Source organism: Primulina eburnea, chromosome 3, assembly GCF_022965805.1.
Source record: "Primulina eburnea isolate SZY01 chromosome 3, ASM2296580v1, whole genome shotgun sequence".
Classification (NCBI taxonomy): Eukaryota; Viridiplantae; Streptophyta; class Magnoliopsida; order Lamiales; family Gesneriaceae; genus Primulina; species Primulina eburnea.
In genome coordinates, this window is record NC_133103.1 from 1,700,421 (window position 1) to 1,714,896 (window position 14,476).

At 31.0% G+C, this 14,476-nt stretch overlaps 1 pseudogene; it reads right to left on the reverse strand.

Annotated features, from left to right (window-relative positions):
- Positions 1 to 41: 41 nt before the first annotated feature.
- On the reverse strand, positions 42 to 4,317 carry LOC140825187 (protein IQ-DOMAIN 22-like; annotated as a pseudogene).
- Positions 4,318 to 14,476: the final 10,159 nt, after the last annotated feature.

Sequence of the window (14,476 nt, forward strand, 5' to 3'; positions counted from 1 at the left end):
CAATTATGTAATTTTTTCCTTCACTCACTTACGCCAAACAATTACGTAAGTTTTTCCTTCACTCACTTGCGTAAAATCGTTACTTTAGTATGTTGTTGAATATGAAACTTTGAACGTTTAGACCGATTAAACTACTGCAAATCTAACCTGCAACATGTTGAGGAAAAGGAAGCTAGTTGAACTCCGGATGATATCAGTAAATAAAAAGAAATCAAACCAAAAGTAACTAATATCTGTGCCAATGACCACTAAAACCAGTAATATCTTCTCCGATTGGCATTCCAAGATTAAGGAAGCTAGTTGAACCACGGATGATATCAGCGAATAAAAAGAAATCAAACCAAAAGCAACTAATATCTGTGCCAATGACCACTAAAACCAGTAATATCTTCTCCGATGGGCATTCCAAGCCTGTCCAATCGACCAGACCCTGGGTAAGCTTTGTTTGCGAAGTTGGCATGCAGTGCAGAAACTCTCTGGGTATGGGCATTCAACCTTGACTCATGGCATCCATGTACAGAGTATCTCTTTGTAGACCCTGATCTGTCGTATTGAAGTCTTTGTTTTGGAGCACTGAGGGATCGTGCCTTGGCTTTTGAAGATTCAGTGTAAGACATATAGTTTGGGTGGTCGGTGTAACCATTTAGATAACTTCTGGAGCCATCACTTTTCGAAGGGGTAAATGCTCCTCTTTTAGAGCTGCCACCCATTGATGATGCTGAATAGAATTGTGGGCTGTTGTCCGCAGTACAGAAAGCAGTTTCATCAATGTCTTGTGGAAATTTCAGAGGGCTCATAGATTGAACTTCACCAGAGGTTGGACTCAAAACTGTTTGATGCACTGTGGAGTCCTTGGATGTTGAAAAGCTTTGACAATTTAGATCGGAGCCAAGGCTAGGATGAGAAGCATGGAAGATTGTTCTACACTTGGGAGTGGAATGGGGGGGTTTTCCTGTGTCAACTTCAAGAATCTTATCACTTCTTTCATCATCTGCAGGACCACTGCTTGCACGGAGTCCTTGTTCCCGTGATCTTTCACCCAATCTACAATCCATTCTATTGCAGATTGTTGGTAGTTTTTCTGCATCAAACGAGACATTGCCACTAGATCTTGAACTGTTTCTCTACATGTACATTTAGTCATGATCAGTTGTATCTCAAAGAAAAGGCAGTAATCCAGGGTAAAAGAGGCCAAGTTTAATCACCTTGAGCATCGATAATTGTTCATGCTTCATACTCCGAGTCCGAACAACATGCTCCATTTTCTCAGGAGTTGGTGGCCCCTGCAAAATAGTTGAGCACCATAACACCTAGCGATACAAAAATGTTGGCCTAGATTTTGAACGGTCAATATGTTTAACTCACCTACAGGGTACGAAATCTAATCGAAACTACACTTCTAACGTTCATAAAGTCAAATAAAAATCAGATATTATATATCATCAACTCCAGGGGCGATAAAGATAAAAAGTAGGTTTCACCACAAAATTTGTTTTAGCAACTTTTCACATGACCTGTTTACACACTTGACAAGCATGGCAACTGCTCGTCTCATAAAGTAGTGTGTATTTTCAGTGACTGGAAATAAAAAGAAAAAAGAAAGACAGTCAAGAATGGTCCATACCCATGACACTGACCAATTCAAAATTTAAAAAGTAGGAAGAGGGAAAATCGAGAATTTTCTTACATGATAACTGAAGTGGGAAGAGTTCAGGCAAGAATATTGGGAATCAGATATCAAAAAGCCCCCAGCTCGGGCTCTTGCTTGAGCTCGTACAAGCGCTTGCATTCGTCGCAAAACATCTGCAGTCTGCTTCCTCACAAGGTGACCTCTCACCAATGCTTGAAGTTTGACTAGTGCTTTCAAGGCCCGTAGAGCTCTTCTTGACTACACATGTTCCGAAAATATTAATATCAATAATCGTGCTGGTTCCGAATATCCAGTGGGTGGGAAACAAAACATTCGTCAAATTAACCGTGGTGAAAAAACGATATGTAAGGTGCGAATTCGAAGCAAAAGAACATGAAGGTGAAAAAAATCGACATTCATAAAAGTTGGAATATATAAAAATATGAAATACTCAGAACATTAAAGTGAAATTGTAAATCAAGCCAGATGCGGAGCACCATTCAAGAAATTGATTACAGAGAAGTGCAATAGACTAAACCGTAACAAGTGACAATTATTCATTATTAATATATATTGTTACATAAAGTGAAAGTAGTACAAAATCAATTAGCATTTAACTTAAACAACCATCACCAATAATGGAGCCATGGGCCATACCATGTAAAAATAAAAAATTGAAAGGTGTTGGCAAACATGTTGGCGCCACGTGAAAATTGAATTTGACTTCAAAAGTCTTTCAAGTTGAATGTCTTGACATTTAAAGAAATGGGAATCAGACCCAAAGTGAAGAAAAAAGTGAACATAAAATCTCTTACACACACAAAGTAATAGATATAAAGCAAACTCAACTTGGAAAACTTTGAATCTAAAATGAAATAGAACGAGAAAGAACTCTCCAAGCAAATGGGGACGGACACTAGTTCCCAACTTTTGGATTTAACTAATCCGTACCCCCAAGATTCTTGATTCATTTCATCACCCGAGCGTAAACTTAGTAACTTACATTAACCAAATATTTGAATGAAATAAATTGGAAGCAAAAAAAAATTCACATGTCAAATTCATTATAGACACATACTTTCCTATCATCATAATATAATGCATTTTCAAACACCAAATTATTGGGGCAATTTGATATCAAATATTTCACCCCTAACCAACATAAATAACTCATCGAGAACTATGACCCGAACCATGTGCATACCCGAACGATTAGTCGAGTGGGGGGAGCACATTTGACAGACATATTCTTTCATTTTTCAAGAAAAAAAAGACACAATTTTTAAACCTCTATCTGAGACAATAGCATGCCTAGCTAGACCACACCATTCCCAGTAGGTATCCACTGTTTTACTCTGTGTAGATATAATTACCGAAATTGTACACAAGAGAAACAAAAGAAAGGAAACTTTCTTGTTTAATAATACGTATAAAACCCATCCGGAATTAAATAGAGTCGATAAATTTATAGGCGAGAATATTGAGATCAATAAATGCATTAAAACTTTACGTCACTGTATTTTCAAAGAAGATACTTAAAATAACTCCATTGTAGAGTAACTACTATTATTAATGCATGCAGGTCCACACGGCTTCGAGCCTAGACTTGGACCCCATCTCGCATCATCCTTTTTTTCTTCACCTGCTAATGGGTCATTCATACATATCACAGAACAGCAAATTTCTTGTGAACTGATGAAAACAAAAAATACACCAATGCCCACAACTCTAAGAAATTTTTTAGAAATATCAGAACCAAAACTACCGACCCTCTTACTCTTGCAAGACAAAGGAATTTCTGTAAAATTTCAAGAAAAAATTTCTAGTTTCATCCTGAAAGGCACAACCTTTCCCTTAAAATTGCCACATAATCGATCTGAACACACCTTAGAATATGAAAGGTAACTGCAAGAAAACAGCTCAGATGCGCATAAAGAAAGAGATACCCGTATATGTAAATTGGAAAGTAAGTACGCCGAGATAATTTGATTCCGAAATTTTTAGCAACTGGGCATTTAATTCCATGATGACCAGTTCATTGCCAACTGGTTTAAAAATTATCTAAAAAGGGACCATCACTCGAAATGAAATTCCGATTGCGTAGTACGAAAATTGAACGGGAAGTACGGGTAAACGGATAATATAATATAAAATGGAAAGTACATAACGCTTAACATACCAGGTAAGCACGAAAATGCGACTGAATCGTAACGGCCGCCCGATCCTTCCGGCTCCCACGCCCTGCGCCAGTTTTGCTAACGCACGCCACGGTGTTCATACGACTGAATCCCGGGACCGTCGATGTACTCTTCCCGGTGCCGCTGGTTAGCTGAACTACCACAGCTGCAGCCTTAGCGGCCGCGACGGCAGCCTCCGCAACAGCAGCTGTGGCTGCGGCCACAGCGACTGCGTGGCGGCTGGGGTCATCATCGTCCGTGACTACGACAGTGCTGTGATTTCTGGCGACCTTTTTCTTTGTGGGACTTGGCGAAGCTCCATTTTTTCTTCGGCGGTTGAGGTATTTGGTGTGTGTTCGGGTTTGGATCCGATTTCTTGAGTCCGAGTAGAGCTCTAAACCATTTCGAAGCCTTTCCCATGGTTCGCTGATTTACGAGTGATCAGAGTGTGATGAAGAAGAAGCCATTTTGTGAGAGAAAGTGCAGATGTTTCTTCAGTACTTACTGCAAGTGAATACTAATAATAATAATAATAATAATAACTTAAATAGTAAAGAAAATGGAAGTATTTATTAATTAATTTATTTAAGAAAAGGGCAAATATTTATTAACTAATTTTAATTTAATAAATACAAAAAAATCTTTAATTAATTTATAATAATTGTGAATTTTAAGATTGCAACCGAATAAATTAAATAACGTTGTTAGATTTTTGAGTTGCTACGATGGTCTGCTCAAATTTCGATAAATAAACTTGTGAGAATTTCAGTTCAATTTGAATTAAATTTCGAGTTCACATTAAATTTGTTTAGTGGATTGTTGACTAGCATATAGAATCATGGCATTTTTTTAATGTACAATTAAATATGTTTTTCCATAAAAAAAATTAATTAAATATAATAAACGGCTTGCAAATAATAATATATTTCACACTTTCACGATCGATCAGAAAGTATATTTGAACACATTCTAAATTGAGTCGATTTTGTTTGCTTCCCAGCAAGATGAAGTTTGGTTAGATAATCTGTATATCAGTAAATTAGAGGATCGATAAAGCAATAAAGGGATTAAATTATTACGATTCGTGCTGTGGTATGATAAAATCTAAAACTTTAATTTTGTAAAGTATTTAATTCAATCCCATCGAAAAATGAGTTTTGTATAAAAAAATAAATAAATTTGAATTATATATTTTTAAATATTTTTTTTAAAAAAATGTCAAACTATGAAATTATAATTACTTTCGAAACATGTATTTTCAACTTCCAAATATAGGTGTTTTACCCACCATTTACTAGAAATAAAGAACATAATCAATATGGAATAATTCCGTTTCTTGTATTTAATAATTAATATTCAGGGTTTAATGATGTAGCTTGTTGACTCAAAATTAACAATAACAACAACCGGTTAACGTAAAAATTTCAGAGTAGATGTCTCGTGAGACAGTTTCACGAATCTTTTTTATTTGTAAGATGGGTCAGCTCTACTGATAATTACAATAAGAAAAACTATTCTTAGCATAAAAAATAATATTTTTCATGGATGACCTAAATAAGATATTATTGTCACAAAATACGAGTTGTGAAATCGTTTCACACAAATTTTTGATAAAAAAATATGTAAATTTAATATCTTTTGAATTTGAAATTAAAAAAAAAAAGATGTCTATAGTAAACTTATTTATTTTACTGAAAAACATTAAAAAAAAAAAATTTGTGTAAAGTAATAATGTGACGCCAAACGAGTCCCATCACATTATTTAAAGTGAAAACAATTTACAAGATGAAATCATTTCCAGACAGACATCAATATCTTCTATATATGTGCCTGGAATATTTCCGATCTAACATCCCCAATTAAATATTATTTATGTAAAATAAATTATTTTTTAAAACCAAATATTTTTGCTTCTTTTCTTCCCAAATTAATAAATAATATGAAAGACCTCGTATCTTAAATATTTTTTTAAAAGAAATTTTTTGTCAATTAAATAGATCTTTTATTATTATTATTATTATTGGTTTGGTTTTTGTATTAAATTTATTATCCTGTTGATGTACAAATGAACTTTTTATAAAACCGTGAGACATCACTATCAAGTATCAAGGCATGTCCCTTTTCATATCATGAATGTGCATATATAGGAGTCAAACGTAATGTGGACTTGATCAACAAAATAGATTATAAATCAATTTTGATTTCTTTTGTTTTTCCCAACGTTTGCATGCCGTGGCCTGTCGGTTAGCCGAAACGGGAAATTTGGGTTCAGTCTCCAGCCTCCATTTTTTTTTTGTTCAATCCCTAGGTACTTTTTTAGTATCACATTTCCACATGAAGTGTACCACATTTTGTATGACATAGTACCACAATTTTGTGGGTAGGGAGTGAAGCCAAAAAAATTTTTTGATTGGGAATTTTTCAATAACTTCCCAAAAAAAAAAAATATTAATTTTTAGGTATAAAAATGACACATTTGTTACGATTATCGAACTTTTGGGCTGCGAAAAATCCAAAACGTGAAATATTTAAATATTAATATTTTATATTGATTATAAAGTTGGTATAGGTAGTATACGGAAAACTTTATTATAAAATAATTTTGTAACCATTCGTTTAGGTTGTCTATGCGAAATTGCCGACACACTAGCTAGTAGATAAAAATTCCAATTAGTGGTTGGTTATTTCTTTAAAATATTTTATTTTTTTAAAAAAAATATAATTATATATAATATATATATATATATATATATATATATATATTTATATATATCATTAGCACATATATTTTCCAACGTGATGATTACTCGTGACTCTATTTATTAATTTTCTCTGCAATATTTTATAAAAATTTATACACAAGTAGACTGCTATATTTTTCAAAAAAATTAAAATCAATTAATAACCATTGTACAAATAGTGGGTTTTTTGTGATACGATCTCAAAATTTTTATCTATGAGACAAGTTAACCCTACCGATATTAACAATAAAAAATAATACTCTTAGCATAAAAATAATATTTTTTTATAGATGACCGAAATAAGATATATGTCTCATAAAATACAATCCGTGAGACCGTCTCACACAAGTTTTTTTTATTATACAAAATAAAATAAACAAGAGAGCACGAAGAGTAGGGGTGTCAATCGGGTGAGTTGGGTCGGGTTTTGGGTCAACCCGCGAATTTTTTTTTATGTTTTTTCAACCCGAACCCAACTCGAAACCGAACCAACCCGAACACGAATCCGTATGACCCGTCTGACCCGCTTAACCCGAATTTTATTAATTTTTTTTAAAGAAATTAATGAAAAAAATTCAAATAAATAAAAAATAATAATATTTTAATTTAAACACATAATAACAAAATTTTCGATTTAAATTTGAAAGTTTAATCGTAAAAAATTAAAAGTATATTTACCAAATCAAATAAAAAATTGTTAAAAAAATAAAAATATGTAAAATAAATATTAAATGTTGAAAATTTATCATATAAATATACAATGCATAAAAATATAGGTAATATTTTTTTAAAAAAAAAGTTTGCAGGTCAACCCGCGACCCAACCCGAAACCCGTCCTAACTGCCTAACATGACACTAACCCGAATCCACCCAATCCGAACTCGAAAAACCCCAATCCGAATTTGATATTTTTCGTGTTGGATCGTGTCGAGTTGGCGGTTCGTGTCGTATTTTGACATCTCTAAAGACGAGCCAGTTGTTACGGTCAGAGCGACGTCGCATCATATGTTTGGGATTCGGAATAGCTAATTCAGCCTGTCTGCCACCGACCTAATCGGGAAGCAACCTTTTTGCTTTGTTTCCTTATTTTCTACTAATGACACTTTTCTAAATGCTTAGTTGACCTTCATACGAGTAGCATCACTTTTTTCCCCTACAAAATAAAATATATTTTAAAGAAATATTATACTTTTTTTCTTAAAACATTTAAATAATACACTTTTAGGTTAATAATTTAAATGATTGAATGTTTCTAATTTATTAATGTAAATACAAATCAATAAATTACTATTACAGAATGCAGTAATAAATTATACACTGAATTAAATATATAACCAAATAGTCGATTATGTAAATCGGTTAAATTAATGCACATTTAAATCATTAAATTTTTTTTTATAACAAGCATCATGTGGTTGAATATATATTTAATGAATCATTATTATTTTTATCTATTATTAATAATTACCCTCGAAGGTCACACTATAAAATCGTTTTAGTTTAAATATTTTACTTCGTATAAAATAATTTTTGGGCCGGAAAATATAAAAAAAAATGTAGAAATGGAGACAAAAAATACGGGTGAGCAGTGGGTGTTTGGATTCATCAAATCGGGTCGAGAAGAAAGAACAAAAAATGTGTGCATCACAAGTAAAACCTGACAAAAGAATCTACGTAGAATTTGGATCCCTGTTTTGCAATCCAAACAACTGCTACTTTTTTCTTCACTTCTTTTGGTCCTTCTCTTCTTCTCATTATATATATTATATATATCTTGAAGATATATATAATATATATCATCGATGTTTGAGATTAATAATGGTATAGACAAAATAAACGTTGGGAGAGAAATTTCGAATTCAATATTATAAAACAAACACCTTCGGCTTCCACTGCACTTAACATCAAAATTTTCTGAATTCGCCATTTAATATAATTATAAATACGATGTGCAAAATTGAATATTAACTAAAAGTCGCAGACGATCATTAATGCTATCAATGAACAAGTCAATATATATATGTATATAAAATATTCAAATGCTGATAAAAATAATATTGTACCTTGATCGAGATATTTGACGTTATTTTTTTCGATTTAAAGAAAAACCCGACAAGAATTAAAAAAAAGTCGGCAACGTGTGAATGCGGCCGTGGTCAAATAAATTGGCGCAGCCAATAATGGAACTTCCATCATGGAGCTACCTACGGGAAATTAAATTCATTATAGATAGTTGAAGTATCATTAATTTATATGAATATTGCTTAAAAAGCTATAACCATATTTATACACACACACACACACAAAATAAAAATTATCAAACTAAAGAAAGGTAAATAATCGATTTTTGTCAAAACAAAACTGAACAAAATAAATTATAATTTAAACACTAACAGAGGTGAGAAATAATTATACTTAAAAATCAGTAAAAGAACCGAACGAACAAATTACAAAATTATTTTACTTAAAGAAAAGAAAAATTGAATATAAAAAAAGTTGACCACGTAATTTCAACAAAATAATTGAGAGAAAAATAAAGCTTTAAAAAAATTGGAGCCCCAACCAAGGGAGGCCCTAGGCGGAACCGGCCATGGTCTTGGTCCCCATATGAAAATATGTATTTATACTATGTTAAAATTAAAAATCAAAACTAATTTAATTTAAAAATTAGTACAATAAAAAACAATTCAAATTTATATATAAAATATTCAAAAATTTAATCTAACCAATATAGAATATTTAACAGCCCAAACAAATGCGTTGATATATATTATAGAGATTAGAAAGTTCGATGTCATCCGTGGGACAATTCCAATGGTGAATATTAATATTTTTTATATACGAGAGGAAATAATTAATTCCTAACAAATGTTATTTGGAGTTGGAAAAAAAAAACAAAAACTTGTATGAGACGGTTTTACGGTTATATTTGTAAGACATATCTATTATTTGGGTCATCCGTGAAAAAATATTACTTTTTATGCTAAAAATATTATTTTTTATTGTGAATATGAGTAGATTTGACCCGTCTCACAGATTATGATTCATGAAACAGTATCACATTATAACTACTCGAAAAAAAACCATGAATTGTAATTATGGGACCCGATTTCAGGCTGAATCAAAATTGAAAAGACAACACAGCAAACTTTATCACAGAAGTATATATAAATATAAATATAAATAATAATAAAACATGAAATAGAAAAATCATGCAAAGTACAGAAATGGCAGCACTACTTTTACTGCCAGTTTGGGAATTCGCATCACGTGCATGGATTTGTACGTCCTTGTCTGCTACCCCTATTTTTTCTCCATATTATGACCTACCGCTACGTCTATATCCTGTCCCATTGATTTGATATGCATGTGGCGAGTTATTCATTAAAAAAGTATTGTCTATTAAAATAATAATAATTTCTGAAATGATTTATTCTGTTTTTTTTTCATATAAAATATTTATCTGCAGCACCACAATGTCTCATGTTAATCAAGCAAAATTCCAAGTCTTGTCAACCATGAAGGAATTTCATATTCATTTTAAAAGAGCTTCCCTGTTACCAATTCTTCCGAGTTAACTCTGTATTGGTCTAAATCCAGTATAAGTTAAGGAGTCAGGAATAAGATGTTAAAGCTAGCATGGCGGGAAGGAAAAAGATTGCATTGAACTGGAAAAATGAAGTAAACTTAGCTAACACCAGAGTTCAACCTATGCCTACACAGTATCCTATCACAAGTTAAATTATACGCTTTCACAATATGAAACACTATTTCTAATACACAGTATCCATTTTTACCATCCTTTGGTGTAGATGTAAGGCATTTTAAGGTACTTTGAATATAGATGTCAATTCAGGTGGTTTGGATCGAGTTGAGCGATAGCATTATTCAAAATTTGTTCAACCCGAACCCGAATTAACTCGATCAACCCGATTTTGAATTTTCTTTTATTTTTGTGAAGAAAATTAAATAAATAATAAAATTTAATTTAAACACATAATAACAAAATCTTCTTCATATATATGATTTAAATTTTAAAGTCTAATTGTAAAAATATAAAATATATTTACTAATCAAATAAACAATTGTTTAAAAAATTTAAAAAAATATTCAAAATAAATATTAAATTATGAAAATTTATGATATATATGCGATATTTATTAATTATTATTTTTTAAAAAATGTAAAATTTCGGGTCAATTCGGGTTGACCCGAACCCAATACAACTCAACCCGATCATTTTTTTCGGGAGTAGTTATCGCGTACAACTCGATCTGACCCAAACACGAAAATCCCAAATCAAAACCTAATTTTTTTTTTAGTTGAATCGTATTTGGTTGGTGAATCGTGCCTCATTTTTAAACCCCTAACTTTAGTTAAAAAAAGAAAAACAATTGTGGCGGCCAACAATTTTAATTTGGCCCTTCTGTTTTTTTTTTAATAAGCCCGAATATTTATGACTTGGAAAAGAAAAACAATTGTGGCGGCCAAAAATTTTAATTTGGCCCTTCTGTTTTTTTTTTTAATAAGCCCGAATATTTATATAAGTCATAGAAAGCCCAACTTAAATTAAGCCATTTCCCTATCCACTTGTTCGTCGCTCCCGCAAAACAAAAGAACATAATTAACAAAGTCCAAATAGCATTTTACACATTCATAAAATTGAAAAAAATAATAATAATGAAACCCCTTACATATAATTAATGGGATTTTACATCCCTTTGTTTGAAAAATAAGCACATTAATTTATGCCATGTGTTACATACTCAGGTATATTATATCTAATTTGCAAGATGTTTTATTCACGATTTTTAAATTCACGGAGTTTTAATGCATTCGATTTTACACAAAAAAGTTTTTCGCTGCAGTTTACTAATTTACCAAACTTGATTTATAATGGACTCGGCGAGAACTCAAATATAATGTTGCCCTTGGATGGAAGTGTTCGAATTAAAGAAGGGATTTTTGAATGGAATTTTAAACGAAATCAATTTCGAGTGTACTTCAAATCCACTGTGAATTTAAAATATATCAATCCAAACGTAAATTTAAACTACAACTAGTGGATAAATATATACTTAACTTATGACTAACAAATTCGAGGTTCGATATTTTTTTAAAAACATTATGCTCATTTAGGGATTCTTATCCTCCATTTATTCTATATCTCTCGCTATATATATATATATATTTGTATGTAATACTTTCAGGTATTATTCGCCCCACAATATTTTTTTCTTATTAAAATGATGTCAGTTTAATAATAAACCAATAATTTACTTACTAGAATGAATTTCACTCACTTAGAATATATAGTAGGTATATTTAATCAATCTATATATAAATGCTTTCCTTCTTCACAAAAAAATAAAAGTTAGATTATTTTGTGAAGTATAACAAAATCAGATACGGAAGGCGCATGATCCATCTATAATAATACATATAATTAAATAACAATAATATATAATGACATTCATTAATTGGAATTAATTAATAAAAAAAAGATTCAGACATATGATTATCATAATAATTTAAATGTATTGGCCATAATTAGTTTTCCCTCTATTATGCCATTGCTATGATCTTGGCATATATTTTTAATAATTTTCAGAGGAAAGAACCGCCAAAATTAATTTTATGTATATATTGAAATTCTCATTTATGTTTATCAGGAAAACTTGACAAATGATGCACTCAATTAAATTCAAAATCTAATTTTATATGTGGTAAATTATTTGGTGAAAAAGATACAGTATTTTTTGAATTCAAGTTTATGAATAATAATAATATATGTAAAAGGAGGCATTTTGGGAAATAATACGTGTTTTTGGGACAAAAGTAAAAATTACATTTAAAGTCAAATAAAAAAAAATTGATTTTAATAAAAAGGTAAGATGGTTAAATAATTAATAAATAAAGTGAAGCTTTTCTTTTAAAGTAAAATAAAGTACAATATTGTTTGTCAAGGCGTTTTTTCCTCGATGCAATTTAACATATGTAAATGCATATCGAGAACTTATGGTTTCGATTTTTATATTAATTTATTTAAATAGAAGGATATACAATCAAATGTAAAGAATTTCCGCAAGATAAGCTCCATTTAATTAAAAATTATAAAGTTACTTGCTTTAAATATAAAGAATCGCCAATGAAGATATATCACATGCATTAATGTTTGATTTTTTCCCTTGATTTGTAAAAATCATAATATTACCTTGATTGTTTGAATTCACACATCTTAAAATCTTTTTTCAGGGTTTAGTATTGTAAAAAATGTGGTTGCTAACGTTGTTGGGATGTAAATTGTTAATTGTCTCACATCGGTTGGATAAATAACTTTTGAGTGGTATATATGGGATTGGACAATCCTCCCCCCATGAGCTAGCTTTTGGGGTTGAGTTAGGTCCAAGTTTCAATCTTAACATGGTATCAGAACCCGGGTTCCACCGTTATGTGTTGGACTGCCTATAATTAGGCCACACGTTCTGCCCATAATTGGGTCATTTGTAAACTTCACGCTCCAGATGTTCATTCCTGGGCGTGAGAGGAGTGTGTTAATTGTCCCACATCGGTTGGATAAATAACTCACAATCCTCCTCCCTTGAGCTAGCTTTTGAGGTTGAGTTAGGTCCAAGTTCCAATCTTAACATAAATCCTTTTGTTTCATTGAAAATTAAATCAAATATTAACAAATTACTTTTTAAAAGTTAAATACAAGTGTCCAAATGAACTCTTTTTAGTAAGTCATAATGATTTTTTTGAACATCTCTTACTATTTATTAAGGCTGAGTAGATTAGAGTAACTTCCTTGGTCTGTTTTTTAAAATACCTAAAATACTCTTCACCCCCACTCTCTACATTACAAATTATATATATAATAAAGTGTTAAAAAAAAGGCAAGTCACATGTAGTTTAGTGGATAAAGCCTATGTTTCTTAATCATGAGGTTGTAGGTTCAATTTTTGCTTGGGTCTTTTTTATTCTTTTTTAATTTATTTTTTAGTTCATATATCAAAATTATAACGTAGCCACTCATTATTTCTTATAAATATATTTTGATCCTCATTTAAATAAAAATCAAATAAATTATAAAAACATATCGTACAAGCACGCAACGCATGCGTCGTTGTACTAGTTTTTATTAAATTTCAGCACACGTGAGGAAAATAAAATTTTATGCAAATTTGACATAGTAACTTTGAAGTTCAACAGGATCCCCCAAAAAATGCTCAAAATAAAAAAATAAGATTGTTGTATCTTCGACATCGATGCCCGTCCCATGCATACGTAAAAAATTTTGAAAGACAAAAAAAAAATCATATATATTTTATTCCTTTATAATAATCTACACAAAAATAACATCAAGAGAATTATTGGAAACAAAAAGCGAATAAAAAGTAGTTTTCTTGAAGGTGGCTGAGATATTTATCATTTTTGTTTTTTTTCCCCCTGACACAGGTTGATTAGATCGGATTTTCATTGATTTTTTTTAATTGAATTCATATGTTTTAGGGTTTTATAACCATCTGGGTGAGCATGCACATGTTTGAATTATTTTTTTCCCAAAAAAATCGAATTCCAGAAAAAAATAAAGGGTTTTTTTTTGTTGAATTTATGATGTTTGTGTGCATGTGGTTATTGCATGGGTTAAGAACTGAAGTTTAAAGGCTTTCTATCTTGCTTTAGATCTCTTCTTTTTCGTGGAGTTTTCTGGAATTGATTTAGTTGAGTAAAAATGATTTCAAGGAACAATAAATGAAATTTGAATGAAGAGATCTTTTTTACTTGGTAAACCATTTTTCTAAGAGAATCACTCTATCACAAGTGAGATCTTGGTGCTTAGCTAATTCAAAAGACAGACCTAGCTAACTTATGTTTGTTGGGTTTTTAGACAGAGATTGGATCTTCATGCACAAAGAAAAAGAAAC